We start from the raw sequence: 21,750 nt of genomic DNA, 5'->3' as shown, positions 1-21,750 counted from the left end.
GGGGTACCTCTCTCTCTCTCTCTCTCTCTGTATGTGTGTGTGAGCAATGCTTACATCTTGTTAAAAAAGAAATAAATAAGTGAAATCCCTAAATTCTCAATATGGTGTCAGAATAGGTGTCACTGATGGATTTCAAGACACAAGGGCACTTTGGGTTCAAATGGTCTGATCTTTGTACCTTATGATGTTAAGACCTTCAGTGAGTGAGACTGAACATTCTGATTTGGAATGTGCTATTCTTGAGGGCAGGGTTAATTATTTTTAATTGTTATTGTGACGTATTGCTGAAAACCTCAGTTGGACCGAGTATCCCATGACCATTGTTTTCTTTCCAAACAGCGTGCTAGGCCTCATGAGAATATTGGAGCCTTTGGAGAGACATGTAATTATTGGTAGCCCCACTCTGAGAACACAGGAGTGGACCTGGCAGTCATCAGGGAGCTATCATTGCCTGTGCCACCAGCACTGAGGAGACCACCAGGGTGGTGTAGATAAACATGGCAGGAGTCAGGAGGGATTTCTGGATGCAGGGCCGAGAGGAGGGCTGTGATATATCTTATTTATGTTGAAATCGGGACTGAGCTTTCGTACCGACTGCTACTGATTGCGGAAGTAAGCTAAAGAGATAAGGTTACAATTCAATTAAAGATTGCCTTTAGATATTTAGAACACACATGTCTGTAAGAAGGTGAAGGAAACACTCATTGCTCAGGGTTGTCAAATTCACTGGAAATAGATGGATTCCAGTTTTAATCCTAGCCTGTGGGCTCCGTGTGTGTGTTTCCATGTGCGCGCACACACAGAATTTACTTGTTTGGCTGTCATTGTTTCACTCCGTTTAGCTTAGGCTGGAGACAGATCCTGGTTCTGAGAGCTGCAAGTGGCTGTAAACAGAGCTTTCGCTTCCCAAGGTGTATAAATGCATTTATTGCGTCTTGTTCCGTCTTCCCCTTGCATACCCGGTTTGTGGGGTTTCCATGTTATTTATTTATTAAACCCTCAAATCCCCTTTATCGTCAGGGAAAGCTGCTGAGTATACACAGGAGAAATCCATCTTTCATACTTAACCAGCCTTAGATGGTTTTCAGACACCACCAAATTACAAAACTCAGTCCAAGGAAATGCATACTTAATCCAGGCAAGATAGGAGAAGTCTTGGTCGGTGGGAAATCCAACCTGAAATAAGTTACTCAGTTTGTTCTGGATGGGGGAAACCAGATGTGCAGTCTGGGAACATATGGGAGCAAAGCAATGTGAGTCAGAACCACAAAATTCCATTAAAACTCCATCCCTACTTTAGATTATCCACCTTGTTGCCAGTGGTGAATTTGAACCCTGTGCCTGTGCTGACACTTCCCTGTTCCCAGATCAGTTCCGTTGTTGGGTCACAATTCAAATAGACATATCTGACTCTTTTTCTGACATCAAATGCACAAAAAGATACCACTGGCTCTAAGCTTGCCAGTTCTCCCACTTAGGATAGAAGATCTCTTTTGATCTAATCTGATTTATTTTGGATCAAGACCAGGTCTCTGAAATGATGTTTCCTTAAGTGCTGGTATTGTCAATTAAGATAAATTGCCCCCAAACTTAGATAAGCTTGGTAAATCAAAATAAAACGTTTTGAAGCACAGCTCCTCTGAAAGATCTGTAAGCAAATTGCATTGCTTACTGTAAGGTACTATGCAGTACAAATCTGAAGTCAGGCAAGATGAACTTTCAAGATTTGACCCATCTGGCTATTCATATTTAGAAATGCTTTTCAATTAACTAGTATGTAGCTTTTTCATTGAGCTGATTGATAATAAAAGCTAAGCAAGCGATTTCTAGAACAGAAAAAAACTGCTAAGTGAACAATATTCTTCATCCACAGCTGATCCTTAATCATAGCGATATACGTACAGGATCTTAAATGCTTCAGTAGAAAAAAAGGGAATGGAACCATTGTAAATGTTCTCTTTATTTCCATTATGGGTACAAGGAATTCGGAAAAAAAAAAAACCCTGCAGGATTAGGGGGAGGTTCTCCCTCTTTAGGATTTTTGAAAACTGGAGAGTTTATAGCTTCACCTTTGGCTCACATATGGGAAAATTGCTAATAGCTGGAAGAATCCTGCTGATCTGTCTTTAATACCAGCCTAGATTGTGATTAGGCCATGCAGGACACATTAGTGATTTGCCAATGCAGTCTGTGAGCAGAATGTTACGGTTGATTGTTTAATCTGCATGTTGTATTGTAATAAAATAAAATATGTGCCCAGTGAGAATTCTTAACATAGCCATGTGTTACAATTCATAAATCGAACTGCAAATGGCAACCCTGTGAATTTTGACAATGGCCTCATTCTGGAAGCAAGCAGCTGTACAACCAGTGGATTGACTACCTCATTTTTCTATGGCAAGGGCTCATTGGGAATAGGTATTGACGTCCCAATTTTAAAATGCTTTTTTAGTTCCAGTCAATCTTATAGTTCTAAAGCAGGGAGGACAGAGAAATGTGTTCGCTTCACATTTTATTTATGTGAACCTACCTAATTCATGTTTCCCAAACCAATATTCAAAGAGAAATGCAGCTGTCCTTCAAAAGTCGTATTTCTTCAGATTTTGCAATGCAGATACCCAACAGGAAAAAATAGAGCTCTTTCTCTCTCTGTGTGTGTGTGTCTCTCTCTCACACACACATTAGGGAAAAGTTCATACAAAAATTGCATTTTATTAGCAGAAATTTCAAAAACAGGCTTCTTAGTGGAAACTACAAACAATAATATGTCAATCTGGAGATATTTTCTTGTTGAGTTCTTTTTAATCACACAGCGCTGCAGAAATGAGGCAAACAATTGGAAAAACGGAAAACAGAAAAATTGAAAATCATATGTTCATCTGTTCCTACTGTAAAGTCCTAGTAAAAGGCAGTGTGTGTTGAATAAATAGCAATAGATCAGGGAATTTCTGGTTGATAGGAGATGGCAGATTAAATCTGCAATATGAAATGCACTCCCTAGGAAGTAAGCCCTGCTGAACACAGCTCGACCTGCTTCTGAATTAAACATGCATAAGATGGCATGGTACAGTCTCAGCATGTTTACTGAGAAGTAAGTCGCATTGGGGCTTACTCCCTGTTGCAAGTGTTCCCAGTATTACATCAGGACTGAATAATCCTTACTGCTGTTGTTATGCGTAGAGACACCTAAAAGGCAATGTTAGACTTCAGCCTCAGTAAAGAGTAATATTGACCATATGTGTGATTCTGTTGCTGTTCTTTGATAACTTCTCGGGACATGTGCATTTACAGCAGTAGAGCATTTCATGGGGCTCCCTGGTCCCTAGAAGACACATTAGATCACACACACTAAGCTGAGCTAGTGTGGAGCAATAGTGGCATTGCATCCAGAGCCCTGGCAACCTGCCTGGGCCCCAGGAGTCTAAAAGCTGCTTAGCTGCAAGAAGTAGAGTTGGCCAACTCACTTCTCTAGCTGTCCTTCAATAGCCTTTTTTTCTGTGGAGGCTGGTTCAGAAGCATATGTGAAAAAGATGATAAAATCAGGGGGTGTGATGTAGGGCAATACCAAAATTCCTCTATCAATTCCAAGGTATTAAAAATTGGCAGGCAATGCTTAATAGCTTTGCTTTTAATAAGAATAGGCCCAGATTGGCTATGGAAAAAATATTATAGGAAGGTTGTAGGGGGTGAATGGAGCTTGCCACACTCAACTCTGTATTATGATGCCTTCCAACTCAACCACTTGAGCTTTATTACTGCAAGGCAAATAAAAAATAGATCGACCTAGAAGATGAATTGATTCCAGACACAAACATTTGGATACTGGATACATCCATTTAACAGGGCCAGCCCTAAGGCAAGGCTGGGTGGCGCAATGCGCCAGGGCGCCAGGGGGCGCCGCGCTGTTGCGCTCGCCAGACAGCCACGCTGCACCCACCAGACAGCCACGCTGGGAAACGGGGGGGGGGGGCACCGGAGGGATCTTCGCACCACGGCACCATGGCGCCAGATATGCTTAAGACGGCCCTGTCCATTTATTGAATTGTCTTAAAATGTGTTTAAAACAATACACAATCTGTTATGTAATCAGTGGCCTGTGTTTGCCTGAGCTTGAGTCTGGGCTAAAGATTCTAAGCCCCTGTGTTCTGATTCGATACATGATATCAAATCAAAGAACATTTCAGGATTTGGGCCTCTGCCATTGGCCCTTAAACTCTGAGTCATGATTCGCAGCTTGGAAGTTTAGACAGCCAATCATGTTGGGAGTGGGAGAGGCCTGTGCCTTCAGAAATGTATATAAGCAGTGGCTTTGCCCCTGTGGTCCAGTTCTGTTAGTTCAATAAAGGTTCTTGCTGTTATGACTGTGTCTTGCCTCGTGGGAACCCACCTACACTTCACAATTCATACACATTAAGCATACCATAAATTTGGAAAAGATGGCAGCGTCACCTTGGTCCATTGACACCTTGGTCCATTGACCCCACTTGGCTCGCACCCCCCAGGTCCAAGATCCAGCTCTGCACAATGCTATCGTTTCATGGGAGAAAAAACCACCTGTTTAGACTCTCCAATTTTTATATTAACGATAAACCAATATCTAAAGAACACTTCAAAATTAATACAGGAAATCAGGGATAGTCCTGGCTACAAGAAACACAGTTTTCTCATCTATTAGCAGGTAAAGCATTGGCAACACAAGCCACCAGACCCCTAACCAAATTTAAATTAATCATCTGAAGTAGAGGACATAGAGATAGAGGTCTGGTTTCTGTTATATACCAAGAACTTCTAGACTTAACCACAGGACTACTAAATAGTCTTAAGAATGTCTTGGGAAAAGACCTCAACATTAAAACATAATATTCTATATGGAACAGAATACGGTCACATAAACTTTTGAAGTCTGCATACATACATACATACATGAGAACTCTGTAAAAGTAATTCATAAGTGGCCCTGCACTCAATTCAAATTTTGAACAGTATATCAATTCACATTCATTTCAATTTTGCTGGAGGGCATAAAGGTACATTTCTTTACCTTGGGTGGCAATGTCCATGCGTCTCTCTCCCTCTCCCTCTCCCTCTCCCTCTCCCTCCCTCTCTCTCTCTCTCTCTCTCTCTCTCTCTCTCTCTCTCTCTCTCTTACACACACACACACACACACACACACACACACACACACAATCACGGTACAATCACCATTGCAATCACTGAGAAGATAACTCATAAACTTCCCATCAGGAAAGGCAAAGAACCACTGGAACAGTTCTGTGCTACCCGGTGGATCTTCATTTCTTATGTTTCCAAAAACAACCTACAGGATTCCTCACCCATGCCAAAGAGAGAACTAAGGTCTTTCTGATTAAAAGGACAGATAAAATACATACTTAGTTTATAACATGTACATGTCAGTACTAGTATTTAAGTTCTACATGCCTACCCACCTGGAATTTCATTCATTGACCAAAGACTGATGCTTCAGTTGCCATAATGCGCACACACTGCTTATTTCAAGGCAGCTAAAGACTGGATTGATAATTTCATTTTTTACAGAAAGAGCTACCTTGCCCCACTTAATTATTCTCTTTTTAATAAATAAAAACTTCCTGTGCAATTATTTTTAAGAGGAGCGTGAGGCTTTTTCCTGTTCCTCTTGCCATCCAAATAACCTTTAGTTCTTGGAACTGGAACTGACTTGCGTGGGTGTAGTTTGGTATGAGAATGGAAAGCTCTCATAATTACCAAACACACCTATATTGCTTTAAGTGGAAATAAAGGGATAAGAAAAGCAAATCCTGATGTAAATAGCACACTTCCTTGAATACATAAGTGAGGTAGGGCTGAAATTACTGGGGGTTTGTTTCTTATTTCAATTTAAAAACAAACAATAATACATAAGAAGATCAAAGCCTTCCAGTGGGTGCGATGCAAAGGTGTACACATGAGGATTAAAGACAATTATAACTTATGAGTAGCAAAATATCCACAGAACAAAGGGAAAGGAACCAAAGGCAAAATGGGAAAGTTGAGACTAGATTTTAACTCAATAACACATATCGATTTCTTCCACTAGGTCTTGTTCTCAGGTGGATTTCAGACCCATGAGGTGTGGAAACACAGCATTCAACGGTAGCACTCAGATTTGAGATATTAGACACCTCTGGGTTATTTGTGGGGCAAAGGAATTCGTTCACACACACACCCCAATACAGTCCGGCCCCCCACAAGGTCTGAGGGACAGTGGACCGGCCCCCTGCTGAAAAACTTTGCTGACCCCTGTATTAGACCTTTAAAAGGGGTGAACGGAAGCAAGAGGACAGAATCAACGGATAACAATAGCCTGGAACCATGCAGATGTGCCTCAGGAGTTAAAATAAAGTGACTAGTTGGATAAATCCATAGCCAATTGAGTCTGGTTCCCCTTAATTTTTCAGTCTTTTGCAGGATAGTAAAGAGTTGAGCACCTTTCAGTACCAGAGCCAAGGCGCTGTTATCTCTGGGGTTTGTTGTTTGCAGATATCACCCCTGCTTTGCAACGAGCAGTTTAAAAGTTGAAGGAAAGGGGTGGAAATCTATTTTTTTGAATGAGCTAAGCCATTGTATCACTAGTAATCTGAGAGAAAAGCATTGCAAATGATTTCACCAACGATTTCTCACTACTGCTCAAGTAAGTAAATGAAAGAGACATAGTCCAGAAATGTGCTGGTGGTGTTTGAAACCTAATGCAAAAAACATACATATACAGTGAAGTTGTAAAAAAAAAAAATCAGGTTTGGGGAAGAAAGTAAATGCAATTTTCATAAAGAGATTGTCATGTTCAGCATTGTTGCTAATGGTGAGGCGTTTTTCAACTGTTTAGGCAACCATCTTATACCAACTTACCTGAAATAAATCTAGCTGAATTCAAAGGGACTTGCTTCTGAGCAGACATGTATAGGAATGTACTATAAGATGATTACTCCAAATTATTAAGAATAACTATTTAATTTATTGTGGCAAGAACAGATATACTTAGTGAGTCTATGGCATTTGGCACAACAGCTGAAATGGTTTCGGAACAACTTATGTGTGATAAAACACATTTGGTTAGGTTTAGAGAGGACTGAGAATGCACTTAGGAATTTCTATTAAACTGGAAGGTTTATATGCTGTTGGAATTATCATTTTATCCACATACTGTACCTCAAAGACTTTTGATGGGGGAAAGTCTTTCAAAGTTCTCTGACAGTAAAACAACTCTTTCAGAGTATCCTTAAGGATTACTAAGTCCTGAGGACTTTACCTAATATTGGATAAGCTTTATTTTAATTTAAACAAGGGGTCAGCAACCTTTTTCAGCCATGGGCCGGTCCACCGTCCCTCACACCATGTGGGGGGCCCAACTACATTTTTTGGGGGGGAAATATGAACGAATTCCTATGCCTCACAAATAACCCAGAGATGCATTTTAAATAAAAGGACACATTCTACTCATGTAAAAACACACTGATTCCCAGACTATCCGCGGGCCGGATTGAGAAGGCGATTGGGCCGCATCCGGCCCCTGGGCCTTAGGTTGCCTACCCCTGGGATAAACTCTTCGTATTAGATTCATTTAGCAGATACGTCATGTTACAAATGGTGTTACATTTTAGTATATGGTTAGCGATTCTTCCTAGCATTTTTTTAAAACGTTGCAGACATTTAAGACATATGCAAGGCATGGACATTATCTTTTCCCTGTGATACAACTGGACCAAATAACTTTGAGCACAAGTAACTTGTAGGCTGGGCCCTGGGGATGAAAGGAACAGCTGGATGGCACATTCATTGCTTTCCAGTGCTGGTGCAATGTGGAAATGAGCATGTGTGTTTGGAAAAGTAATCTGGAATAAGTTTCCAAAGCAGATATTAACCACTGTTGTCCATCCAATTCATCCTTTTATGAGAGGAGATTAAAATCTTTATTTATTATTTATTAAATTGTTATGATGCCCTTTATTCAAAGTTCCCAGGACAGTTTACAGTATAAAAACATAAAATACATAACACACACACTATCTTGAGATGCTAAAAAGCTGACTGACAAGTCAACACGTAAATGTCTTCAGGGCAGACAAAGTACAAGTAACTGCAAGGGAACCTTAGTCATACTGTAAACTTCAGCAATAATTGAAGGTGTGCCTTTTTCTAAGCAAAAGAATGTAATATACATTTTGTAAATGCTCATTAATAAACAGGAATGAATGGGACTAAGCCACCTATCTGCTATGCGCTCATTTGCAGAACTGTTGCATAGGCACCAAGAGAGCCCTTTGCTTCATCGCAAAGAACACCAAGTTTTCCACCCTACAATCCTGACATTCCTGATGATTCAAGGAAAGGCAGTTTGGTCTGGAAGGAATCAGCTCACTTGTGCTGGTGCTATTAGTTGACCTATCATCACAGCTAAGGAGGCTAAACCGAAGCTGGGAATTCCTATTTTTACCTTCTTTACTTGGAGAGGTATCAAACATTTTTATATATTTAGCATCAAAGCATTGTTCAAAAGAATGGGCAATCTTTTTGGCTCACACAGTAAAAGTGCATTGAGGGAGGGGGCTTAATATCAGAGGAAGTTCAGAGGACTGAAGAGGATGTTCTGAAAAGGGGGGAGGAACCCTCATCTTTTATTCCAATCCAGCTCCATAGACGAATAGTATCTATGTTATTTCATCAAGCATGTGGGTGACTATAATTGTGCTGAGCACATGTTTTATACAAACGGCTGTTCCATAATAAGAGTTCCTTTGGAATCAATCTGATTTTTCTTTTCTGCATACCACAGGGGTTTTGTTTTGTTTTGTTTTGTTTTCATTTTTGTTTTTACTCCTATCCAATGTGCTTGAGAAATGCAACGTCCAAAGCTATTTTGACTATTATTCCTAGGTGGTTCCGCAACCATACTTGATTCTGTTCTTATTTTGCTTCTATTGTTGGAAGGCTGCCTTGTCTCATTGGGAATTCTTGATCCGACCACAATCAAAGCTGATTAATAAGCCTTTAACTGCATCAAGAAATCGTTAAAATGTTCCCAGGCACTTCACATGCATAGAAAGGAAACAACTTTCTCTGGTGGGATTTGCTTGGATATAGATGAGGATTCCTGCAGAGCAGTGACCCCCCCCCCAACCTTACTGCTATAGTTGCAGAAACCCTGATCCACCAATGGCAGGTGGGCAGTGGTACAAAATATAACATGGGGTGGAATGGTAGAGGAATTTTCTGCAAAGAAGAAGAAAGTTTCCCCAATTGCAACCAACTTAAGAGGTATCGTATAAATGAAAGGATAGGTGGGAAGCGCCTCTGGTCTACTCAATTTCACTCCTAGGGGATAAAATGTAGAACTGTAATATTGAGTCAGCTGGCTACATTAAGTAAAAGCCTTGTGATGGATTAAAAAGCTGTTTACAATGAAGTAAGTTTTTTTAAAAAAACAACAACAACCTTTAAATTTAACTTTAAACAATGCAAACAATGGGTGGCAAGCACTATGTCTGAAGGAGTGCTCTGTTGCGTGTCCAGACCTTCAAACCTCCCCCTTAAATAAATTCAGACAAGACTCAAATTTTTGCTTTGGTTTTTGGCAGAATTTAGGCCACAACTTTATTGATTTCAGCAAGTGAGTGGTTGCATAGGCTCTGGTTTGACTAGCTCCCTGCATCCTTGCAGGTAGCGCTGACCCAGGGCACCAGCATAGGTCAGCCTAGGGTGAACACCTGGAATGGCGGAAAGCCGGGGACATGCTATGTCCCTCACCCAAATGTTCCCCTGGATTCAGACACGGGCACAACCCCCTCACAGGGTTGATCAAACCGTTGAGTCCCTGGATTCTTTAACGGAATACCCTTTCACATAGGGATGGCGAGAGCGCTCCCCCATCCCTATCACCTTAACCAGAGCCTATCCGCAACCTTACAATTTGTGACGATTTGCTACGTGGCAGGCGAAACCCAAATGGCACCAGGCAATCAGCCAAGTGGGGGAAATTCCGGCCGTGCCCCTGTCCCAACGACAGATGACACACGATGGCATAGCAAGGTCAAGCGCACAAGCCTAAAAGTAGGGAGAGGTGGGTGGGTGTTCCGATGCACTGACCAGAAGAGGAAGCTCTGGGTCACGTGCATAGGTATTTATAGGTACCTTGATCCATTTAGGCTGCGTCCCATTGGCCTGATTACACCCTGCATCAAGGGACCTAACAATTGGGTGTTGTGGCTGTCAATCCTACTCACCCACAACACAGGGTTTGGTTGCCAGGCCTCACCGCAACACCTGCCCTCTTTAAGGGAGGACCCGATTTACAGCACAGATTGGTGTCTGCAGTGATACTTGCTACAGCACTGAGCTGCAAGTACCTGAATATAAACCTATCAGAGTGCTTTTTTTCTATTTAAAAAAAAGTTTAGGGGTACTCTCATTATAACTCAAGAAAATCACCATTTTATAGTTCAAATTGGGAAAAATAAATACAGTAAATGGACAAAAGTACAAAGATTCACAAAATGTTTAGGGGTATGCGTCCCCCTGCATCCCCCCAGAAAAAAAGCACTGGTTACAGGCAACTAATCTACCATGCTTATTATTTTCACCCATTTAACTGAAACCTTGTTACTACTTGGCAGGAAGATACAGATGAAGCTGTTGGGGGCTAGCTGGTTCATGGGCCATTGGTCACTGTCTAAATTAGGCCAAACCTTCTATTTATGCTACAAAAAAGGCATACTCCAACATAAACCATTGGAATAATTTCAAAATTCCCATCGATTAGGAGCTCAGATGCACTCATAGGTGGAAAAATGTCTGAAATGCAAGAAATAAAGGAAAGGAAAGACTCTACTGGGTAAAATGACAATGAACTCATGCCTTAGATTTTTTATAACATTCTGGCAGTCAGATTCAGGCTTGACCTAAAAGATTTAGTAACATCTGCAATGCTTAATCCATGCTTCTGTGGAAATGGAATACAATTACAATCTTGCCTCATTTCTTCCATTTCAACAGCTTTATGTGCATTTAAATTTAGAGAAAGAATCAGAGCAAACCTCATAAAGAAATATAAAAAGTGAAATCTTTAAAACCGTCTCCTGGACAGCCCATGTAGTCTGTGGCAAAGCTAAGCCATTGTAAATTAAACTCCATTTACTAACATGCAGTGCTAATTTGATTACCCCAGATAAAGCTCTTATTGCAACCCTTTGGCACTTACTGTAGTGTGAAACTAGATAGATAATTTGCAAAGAAAAAAAGTGCAAGCTTGCTTTGGCACCTTCCATTGGTTTTGTGCTTTTGCATTTGAGCGAGACTTGCAGCATAAATTGGACACAATTAGCAGCACATTTTTAAAAATACAGCTCAGTTCTGGTGCTAATTTGTCTTTGCAATAACACCAATTTCCCTTTTATTTACACTCAGTAAGCGTACAGAGTCTAACAGTGAAGAAAGCTTTCGACAATCCTCACTTGTATAGCGTAAAGCAAAGAACTCATTGTGTGCTATGTGAAATGAATTGGGTATCTCAGTCTCCTTTCCAATGAACATGTGTCCAAATCACAGAATCTACCACCACAGTTGGCACTAATTGGCGGGTTCATCAGAGTGGCCAAGAAATGAATGGACCATGGATACCAAGCTAACATTTTACCCTACAGGTGGTCCTTTCAGATCAAGATTGAGGTAGACAGGAGAAATCTGCTGGGGTGATACCTGTTAACACAGTACTTTAATAATGAATGAATATGCATTAAATTAAAGTTCATATAAATAAAATATGAAAATATTCCCAGTTCACCCATCTCAGATATGGTCAAATAGACAGTTATTCCTTATATTCAGAATCAGTATTCTATTATGCTCAAATGTGATGAAACAGCTATTTTTGAATTCTCATATCTAAAAGGTAGACAGTGCACGACATCCTCTGCTGTTTATGATGGCAGCGTTCCCCTTGCGCCAGTTTTGAATCAACTTTGCGGGTCATTCTCAAGTGTTTGACATCAAACTTTTTAGAAATATTGTGGCAAAAATATATAGAGAGTTTTGTATTGCTATTAAAAAAACACACGTTTTGATGGTTAGTGATTATGAAACAATTCAGATCAGTTTCCCCCAACATGTTGCCCTCCAGAAGTTTTATTTAAACCAACTCTCATCATCTCTGACCATTAGCTGGAGCTGATGGGACCTGGAGAAGGCTAGATGGCTGGGAAAAGGCTGATTTAGGAAGTGCAGTCAAATATTTCAGCTTAACCAAAATGCAGAGGATAGGAGCCAGCGCCCAGGTCTACAACTAGAGCAAAACATGTGAGTGAATCTAAATGGAACAGAGGCAGCATAACACTGAATATCAGTTGCTGGAGGAGCAGCAAAAGAGGGGTGTTATTTTTATGTCCTGCTGGTGGGCTTCCTAGAAACATATGGCTGGTCACTGTGAAAAACAAGATACTAGGTTAGCTCGGCCTTTGGACGGATCCAAAGACTGTGTCCTCACAATACTGTGTGCAAATTCCTCAAATTAGGCTGTTAGTGTGCTGCCTCACCAACCACATGGAAAAAACCACTTGTTAGCAGGCTTAATTTTTTGAAAGAAGTGGTGTGATCATGGAGCATAATTTTATGATACCTTTCAAATGTTAAGATTGATTTGAATTCACCAAAACCTACAGTGTATTCCTGTGCATATCTGCTCAGAAGTAAACCCAATGAATTCAATGGAGATTAGTCCAAGGTAAGGGGGTATATAGGATTGCAGCCTAAGTAAGACTCTTAAGGCTCACATTAACTGAATTAGATCTGCATGGGTAGGGAAATTAATTCGAGGAATTCTTTTTATGTACACACAGACTGTTATCATTCATATTTACAGATCAAATAAGAAGGAAAAAGGTTGCACAGAGTACAAAATTAGTGAAAATAATTTTTTATTACAAAAAACAAGCTGTAGCACCAATACCGAGGGGCATCGTGAATAGAGTACTGTATTGAACATGCATAATCTTGCAATATCATTATTGTCACTGAAAGCAAAGTGACTTCTATGTTCCACAGGCAGAGGCGTACCATCACTAATCCGGGAAGTTCTAATCGCTTCCTGAGAAGGGAGAAGAATTAATGAGAGAAGCCCAATGAATAGTAGCAGGATGGCCTAGAACAAAGGCCATTTAGAGTGAATAGCAACTATGTGCAAAGCTTATTGGACTATAGCACCATCTCCCAAAGAAAGAATTGGAAGCCTCATCTGGTTATATCAAATTAGACTATTGCGAGAACAATTTTATATTCTCATGGAAATGATTTGGAGAATCAGTATTGTTCCAGTTTGCACCATAGGTAAATGTAGTTTCTCAATATAAAGCAACATAAGAAGCATTCAGCTGCACTGAAAAAAATACAGCCCTTTGTTTTAAAAATAAATATTGGAGCACACAGTCTCAAGATCCACTGAAGCTATTACAATTTTATTTTATTCATAGAATGTGGGCCATGCTGTAACTATCTAGCCAAGTTGTAGAGGAACTCCTCAAACTGTCTCTATGCAGAGTGATGTGGTCAGGGGAAAAACAGGCTGCTCTCAAAACTTATTTGGAGGCTGATTAGTTTCAGTTTAAATATTGATAAAAGAGTTGTTGTTTTTTAACTCCCCAACTCCTCTAGCGTTCCTTCTAAAAATTGTCCAGTAACCAACCACTACTCAGCACTGTGTATATGTGTAATGCAGTCACACAACCACAAGCATGCAAATTGGCCACAAAACCACAGGGAGGGGAAGGGCTTGCTTTGAAGGAGGCCTTACTCACCCTGTTCCAGCACCATAGTATGCTATGTACTTCGCTTGTTAAGTATTAGTATTATTAGTCATGATAATACAAAAGTATGAAGAATGAGCTGTGGCAATGCAGCCAAGCATTGTGCAACCAACCCTCGATCGACCTAATGCTGCTGCAAAATGAGCATGAAAATTTAAGAACTGAGACCAAAACAAATACTGCCTTGGAAAGCAGGATCTGCTTCCAAGGTGAGTGACATGCTAAAGTGGTCAAAGCAGAAGCGATCCAGTTTTGTGCTTTTCTAACTGCTACTAAGGCCCACCTCTGCAATTTGCCAAGTTTCTCACTAAATGAATTATAAAGTTTAGCAGCCACTCACAGCCGCCTGCACCTCTCTATCCCTTCCATTAATCCTCATCTGTCCTTTTTCAAAACTATCTTGGCTCTGAAGACTGAGACATGCAGTGTAGTTTGAGCTTTGCTTGCTGCCAACGATAGTTTTGCATTACGCTACTTGACATTTGTACACACAAACATACACACACATATTAGGGCTATTTCTAAATGATAATGAATACTGGAGAGCTGCTAACTAGTGTAATAATAATAATAATAATAATAATAATAATAATAATTTATTATTTTTATCCCGCCCATCTGGCTGGGTTTCCCTAGCCACTCTGGGCGGCTTCCAACAGAATATTAAAATACAATAATCTATTAAACATTAAAAGCTTCCCTAAACAGGGCTGCCTTCAGATGTATTCTAAAAGTCTGGTAATTGTTTTTCTCTTTGACATCTGGTGGGAGGGCGTTCCACAGGGCAGATGCCACTACCGAAAAGGCCCTCTGCCTGGTTCCCTGTAACTTTGCTTCTCACAGTGAGGGAACCGCCAGAAAGCCCTCGGCACTGGACCTCAGTGTTCAGGCAGAATGATGGGGGGTGGAGACACTCCTTCAGGTATACTGGACCGAGGCCGTTTAGGGCTTTAAAGGTCAGCACCAACACTTTGAATTGTGCTCGGAATCGTACTGGGAGCCAATGTAGGTCTAGCTGCCGCATTCTGGATTAGTTGTAGTTTCTGGGTCACCTTCAAAGGTAGCCCCACATAGAGCGCATTGCAGTAATCCAAGCGGGAGATAACTAGAGCATGCACCACTCTGGCGAGACAATCCGCAGACAGGTAGGGTCTCAGCCTGTGCACCAGATGGAGCTGATAAACAGCTGCCCTGGACACAGAATTGACCTGCGCCTCCATGGACAGCTGTGAGTCCAAAATGACTCCCAGTGTAAATGTTGTGTCACGTGGGCCGATGGTATGTGCTCCCCTCCCTCATGACTGAGACTTGTATCTCTTCCTTATCCTTGCTGCTGTTGCTACTAGCCATTTCCTTGCCTCATTTTCTGGCCCCAATAGAGAGTCTAGAGAGAGAGCCTAGAAAGTCAGAGCGGACAAGGGATGTGAACGTTTCTGCTCTGATCTTAGTGGTCATTGGCTCAGAGACAGGAAGCAGCAGCAAGGAGGAGGAAAATAAGCTTTTGATTGACTTTACAAACCTCACAGAAAGGAGAGGAGACTGAGAAAAGTGAAAGAAATGATTCCTCAGTCCCATCCTTGTCTATGGTGCCAGTACACACAGAGTCAGCTCTGCAGCTGTTGACAAACTTTGTCCAGATTGTTGCAATGAATGCTTTTTTTAAAAAAAGCAACGGTGCCCTATTGAGGCCATTGAGGCCTACCTCAAATTTAGTAGTGCATTGTGTTTGCCTCGACTTAGAATGTCTATTGTATTTCTCCATAATGTGGGCAGACCAAAGGTTGGTCTTAGTGGGTTGCTATCTTCGCATTGTGCTACATGTGAAGGAATTTAACACCTGGAGTCCACCCCGCTCCTTCTGAGCAGCTGCTGTCTTCAACATTCCCACAAATTTTCATGGCACAGATTAAGGAATAAAATGATCCACAAGCACAGGAGCTGAAGTAATCACATTGATACCTCCTAGTAGATTCCCTTCCTTTCTACCCCCCTCTCCACCCCTTTGAACAACTTTGTATACTCAAATTTGCGGAGCACTTGGGGAAGGAGAGGGGTACCACAATAATGTCTAATCCTATTACTAATGCTTATTTTAGAATCTACTTGTCTATAAAGGCATGATAGGGATCTTAATTACCGTCTCCAGCATGTATTTGCCTGAAATAATTATTATACTTCATTCCTACAGAGACAATGAGATAAAAATCTAATTTGGTTTTATTGGCCTTCTCTCCTTCAAGAAATGAGCTGCTTCAGAGGGCTTTGAAGTAGGTCCCCTTCACAGATTAAACCCCTTGAAAGTACATGAACAGAGGGAGGGGATGGGGGACTGGAGTAATTTACATCCCAGCAGAGGCAGAATGGGAATCAACAATGCAATGAGACCTACATGATGGTTGAGAGGGAAATGTTGAGACACGCTGTTCAGGATAGGGGGGTGGGGTGGTGGGGTGGCTGCTTAGCTGCAGCATTTTTGCTCAGGAAACAGCCAAAGGCTGCACTAAGTCAGAGGAAATAAGTAGCAAAAAAAAAGCTTCCCTAATCATATTTTCCAAATAAAAAAAAGCACACTTCATTGGATAAAAGATCATCAGATGCTAAACTGTCAGTTGGCCAACAGCCAGACTTCAACCAGAAGGATTAGAGCTAATGGTAAAGAGTGTGGTGAAAAACTCTATAGATTTTGTTTCCCTTTCAGCACCTCCCCATCTCCCCCTCTCTCTTACCCGCTGCTTCTCCAAAGCATTGACTATCACCAAAGGTTTCACAAGTTCAAAATACCTGCCGCAGTTCTGGAGGGTTTCCTATGCTTGGTTTACATAATCCCAATTTTGCCAAGGCACCTCGGCTTTAGTAAAATTATTTCCAAGGTGGTGCGGTGACAGCTGTGCCAGGACTAGGGATGGACAACTCTTACAACAGAGGTGGTTTTAGGGTGGCTCGGCCGGGGCGGTCGCACTGGGCACCACGTTGCAAGGGTAGCCAAAACAATGCTTTAGAACAGAGCAAGAGAGGCAGGGGGTGCCCAGTGTTAGCGTTGCACAGGGTGCTGCTGAAATTTGAGAGCCCAAAGTCCACCACTGCTTACCATTTTGGTTTATCTCAGTTTCTTAAATTCAGTTCTCCACATTTCTATAGCGATTCCGGGGTGTGTGTGTGTTTGTTTTTAAACCAATTGAAAAATTGTCAGCTTTTTACTGCAACTTTCTCCTGATATACACATTTTGGATGCAGTTTTCACCAATATATGCTTCTTGCCAGCAATTCCCCCAAATATTATCTATTTTTTTAATATGTTGATGAATACTTGCCTTTTCATGCACACTTTCCCCCCTAATATGTGCACTTTTTGTACATACGACTGAAGAACTGTATCACAAAATTTGGGAAAGTGCACATTTTGAAAAATAGGGTGACCCTTAACTGAGGAGTGGCAATGCCAAACAACCAACCAGCAAATGGGTTGGTGATTCAGGATACACATCCAATGACTACACCAAAACCTGCTGACACCTGTAATCAATAAAGTTGTGGCCTGTTTAATTCCAACATGTTTGTCCTATTCTTATTGCACCTCTCCCCGCCTCACCCCCTGCTAGTGGTGGGCTCACTGTGCCTGGACATGCAGTAGGAAATACCAACCCGATAAAGTTGTACCAATTAATAGCACAAACAATTAATGCAGTTTCTGTTTTTAAAAAATAAAGTAGCATAATTGTGAAATGCATCTCATTGATTAATGTCTTCTAAAACTATAATTTGCTCGTTGCCTGTTTGAACCAATTATCTGATTAGAAGCACTGTTTTGAACTGTTTTTATATATTAAAAAGTTGGGAACAATGAAGAAAAAGGACTTTAAGTTAGTAGACGATGGTCAGGAGAATGTCAAGTATATGGTACATTCCAGGGTAATAATTTTGGGAAACTAAGCATCCTTCCAACTTGTTTGTAGCACTACAGATTTTTAACCAGTTTGAATCCAGATTAAATGCCATGGATGAACTCAAATAATTTTGGGAAATGTGGTTTGTGATAGGCTTAAGACCTTTATTAAAGGCCAAGCTAGTAGCACTTCTGTTAATTTGCTTGGTAGAGAACCATGATTGTTAAATACCATATATAGCATGCGTATCATTGCCATTCGAGCATAGAAACAGTGTTAAGTCACTGAGCAAAGTTTTAACGGCACTAGATCTTTATCCCTTTCTGTTGACAGATCATGCAATAATAGCTCATGTAGACACAAATTTGCTTTTTCCTTGCATCTGCACTTTGATTGACACCATTGTCGGGCTAATATGTGCTCATATTTGGGTAGTGATACATAGGCAGGGAATAGGACTTAAACTTACTTCCCATTCATTTCAGAGTATTCATTCTATGATACCGCCTTTGCCCACAAAGGCCATCAGCAATGCATTAAGCAAAAGTCTGTGTGGATGAAACAAAACCACTAGAAGACCCCAATTTATTGTTGGCCATTTGGCAGTTTCTACTTTGTTTTTCTGTTTAGATTATGACCTCTTATGTGGACTATACGGTTGCTGAGATCTTTAAATAGAATATATGTGTGTGTGTGTGTGTGTGTGTGTGTGTGTGTGTGTATATATATATATATATATATTATAATTCAGTACAAATGCAAGGCTCTTGGGAAGTTTATTTCTTGATCTCAGAGTGCATCATGCCCTACCTTGAAGTCTGAGAGTAGGCACCAATGCATTCTTTTAAGAAACATACCACAACCCACTGAAATGTAATTAAAACCCAGTTTCTAGAAACATTAATAAATCTTATGCTAGCTTAACCTGAAGACTCATAATCCATCCAAACTTTAAGCAAAAAGTTTTGACATTTCTAAAAGATGCAACTAAGTTGTATTAAGAGTCTTTCAACTTCATGATTCATCCATTATGACATTCCAGTGGCTTACAGCCCACAGGTGTGGCATTTGTCACCTGCCAGTTTATAAGTGCACAAGACACATAGCTGCCAAGTTATCCCTTTTTTACAGGGATTTTCCCTTATGCTGAATAGGCTTCCTCGCGAGAAAAGCAAAAACTTGGCAGCTATGACAAGACAATCAGCAGGATTTCTCATCTACCTATGGTTGCAAGAGCTTTCACTTCCCAGAAATAAAGAGATCTTGGAATAGTCATATAAACAAGACCGTCACACCCAGAAAGAAATCACCTTGCAGGAAAGGCACAAATTGAGCATAAGACTGGCAGTGCTTTCCATAAAGGAATATGAAATAAAATGTACAGTCTGTGCATCCCAACAATGCCTCCAAAATAAGGCAATTTGGGAGAGGACAGCAGTTGTTAAAGTGAACAGGGTCATGACCCCGCATTTCCAAAGAATGAGTGTGCAGGGCCACATTATGTAACATGGGAAAAGAGTGTGTGTCTCACCGCTATAGAATTCAGCCACATCCTTTCTGGTTAAAGCATCAACCGCCACTGGAACTAATGGACTGAGTTAGCTTTGGTAAAGCATTTACCAAGGTATTTGCAATTCGTGATGAAAGAAAGCCTCAAAATGCAAATCATTTGTTAAATGTCAGTAGCCATGCAATGCTACACATGCCTACTGAGACACACTGTGCTGGCTGGGGCTGATGGGAGCTGTGGTCCAAAATATCTGGTGGGTGCTGATATATGCCGTATGAAACCACAGCCTAACTTCTAAACAAATGTGCCTAGTATTGTGTGCCTAGTATTATATGCACAATATTCACTGAGAAAGAGGGAGCTGGTTAATCCTGTACTGCTTATAGCAGGTGTGGGGACATTTTGAGACCCAAGGGTTACCATCCCTCCTGGGCATAGGCCAGTGGTCAGCAGGGCCAGATTTGACTTTTACGCAGTAGGCTGGTGGGGAGTGTTACAATTAGGGAAACCCGTGTACCTAGAATGGCAGTGGTCCCAATTAAGGCTCACACACACCCCATCCCTATTAATCTTCGTCACTCTTACTTCTTGTAATCTGAATTTGTACCCTCTGCACTTTCTGTTCTGAGACTTTCTGAGCTCTTCTCGACCTTGGGGAGGGCGATGGAGGGATGCTGTCCAAAGACTGTGAATCTGTTAACCCTCTCTCTCCCAGTGTTTCTTCTCCGATCTGTTCCCCATCCAGTATTCCTCAGCTTCTGGCTTCTGAACTATGCCCCTCTGCAAACCACTGTGCCAAATCCATACTGTCCTCCTGCTTCTGGGGGGGGGGCGTGACTCCCACCATTCTTGCTCAGTGCAGCCCTCCTCAGTACGGTCCAGCATTGCACACCTGACCCCATGATACCTTGCATTGCTGCAACTTAACATGGTGGGGAGGTGAAGGGTGTGGGGACCAAAGGCATGTGTGTGATGTGCGCACAGAGGTGGTGTCACGGTCCAGTCGGCGGGCGGTTGAAGCCCTGGCTGAGGACATCAGGACCAGAGGCAAGATAGTGGTGTAGAAGCAGGACCAGGTGCAGGGTTGAGGGTCCAGCAGCAGGCAGTCGTAGGGTCAAGGAGCAAGGCAGAGGCCAAGGCCTGGGAGTCAAGGAGCAAGGCGTCAGCAAGGCAAAGGTCCAAGGGTCGAGGATCAAGGCGTCGGCAAGGGCGAGGGTCCAAGGAGCAAGACGTCGGCAAGGCAAGGGTCCAAGGAGCAAGGCGTCAGCAAGGCAAGGGTCCAAGAAGCAAGGCGTCAGCAAGGCAAGGGTCCAAGAAGCAAGGCGTCAGCAAGGCAAGGGAGCAAGGAGCAAGAGGCCAGATGCAACCAGGCAGGGATAGCGTTGCTGTGGCTAAGAGCTGAAGGGAAATGCTGAGCTTTTATCCCTCCCAGCTCCTGCCACCAGGTGCAGTGAGATATCAAGTGGTCTCACCTGAGTGGCCACTCCTTGCCTCTCCAGCACAAGCTGAGGCCTCACCTGAGTAACTACTCCCTGCTTCTCCAGCACAAGCTGAGGCAGGCCCCAGTCCTGCAAAGCACTACAGGCCCCAGAGCCTGACTCCTGCCCATACTCCTGACAGGCGGCAGCATCAGATTGCCTCCACCACCGCACTCACTCTGTGCTCACCCTTCCCCTTCCCCTCTTGATAAGCAGCAGTGTTGCTCAACATCAGGAAGCCAAGTATACAACACTGCCCTGCCTCCATCACCCTGCCAACCACTGCTGCTTACAACTTGGATGAGGAAGGGTGAAGGAGTTAGGTAAGCAGCCCCAAACTTTTAACTCACAGCAATAATTCTAAAGTTTGCTCTATTTACTCCTGCCCCCTTGACTTTTTTCCTCCCATCTAACCCCAATAGATTTTTTTCAGGTAGGATCTTATTTTAAATAAGTAATTTCCAATGATTAATTTCTTTATCACAATATTTATATCAAGACACCTTATACCAAGATGTCACAGGAATTGCACCAGCATTGTAGACCATGATGTCTCTTCTAAAGGTAAAGGTAAAAGTACTCCTGACTGTTAGGTTCAGTCGCAGACGACTCTGGGGTTGTGGCGCTCCTCTCGCTCTATAGGCCGAGGGAGCCGGCATTTCTCCGCAGACAGCTTCCGGGTCATGTGGCCAGCATGACTAAGCTGCTTCTGGCGAACCAGAGCAGCGCACGGAAGCACTGTTTACCTTCTCGCCGGAGAGGTATCTGTTTATCTACTTGCACTTTGATGTGCTTTCGAACTGCTAGGTTGGCAGGAGCTGGGATCAAGCAACGGGAGCTCACCCCGTCGTGGGGATTCGAACTGCCGACCTTCTGATGGGCAAGCCCTAGGCTCAGTGGTTGAGACCACAGCGCCAACTGCCAAACAAAACACAGCTCATAAATACACAGTTCTTAATATCCACCTGTTTAAAATTGCTTTTAATTGCTGTTTTCCACTGGGCATGCTACTGTTAAATTGTATAACACCTGTGGTTGGAAATAGTTTTGTA

Source organism: Zootoca vivipara, chromosome 1, assembly GCF_965207765.1.
Source record: "Zootoca vivipara chromosome 1, rZooViv2.hap1.1, whole genome shotgun sequence".
NCBI lineage: Eukaryota > Metazoa > Chordata > Lepidosauria > Squamata > Lacertidae > Zootoca > Zootoca vivipara.
The sequence above is the reverse complement of the archived record's forward strand: the minus strand, read 5'-3'. Positions refer to the sequence as shown.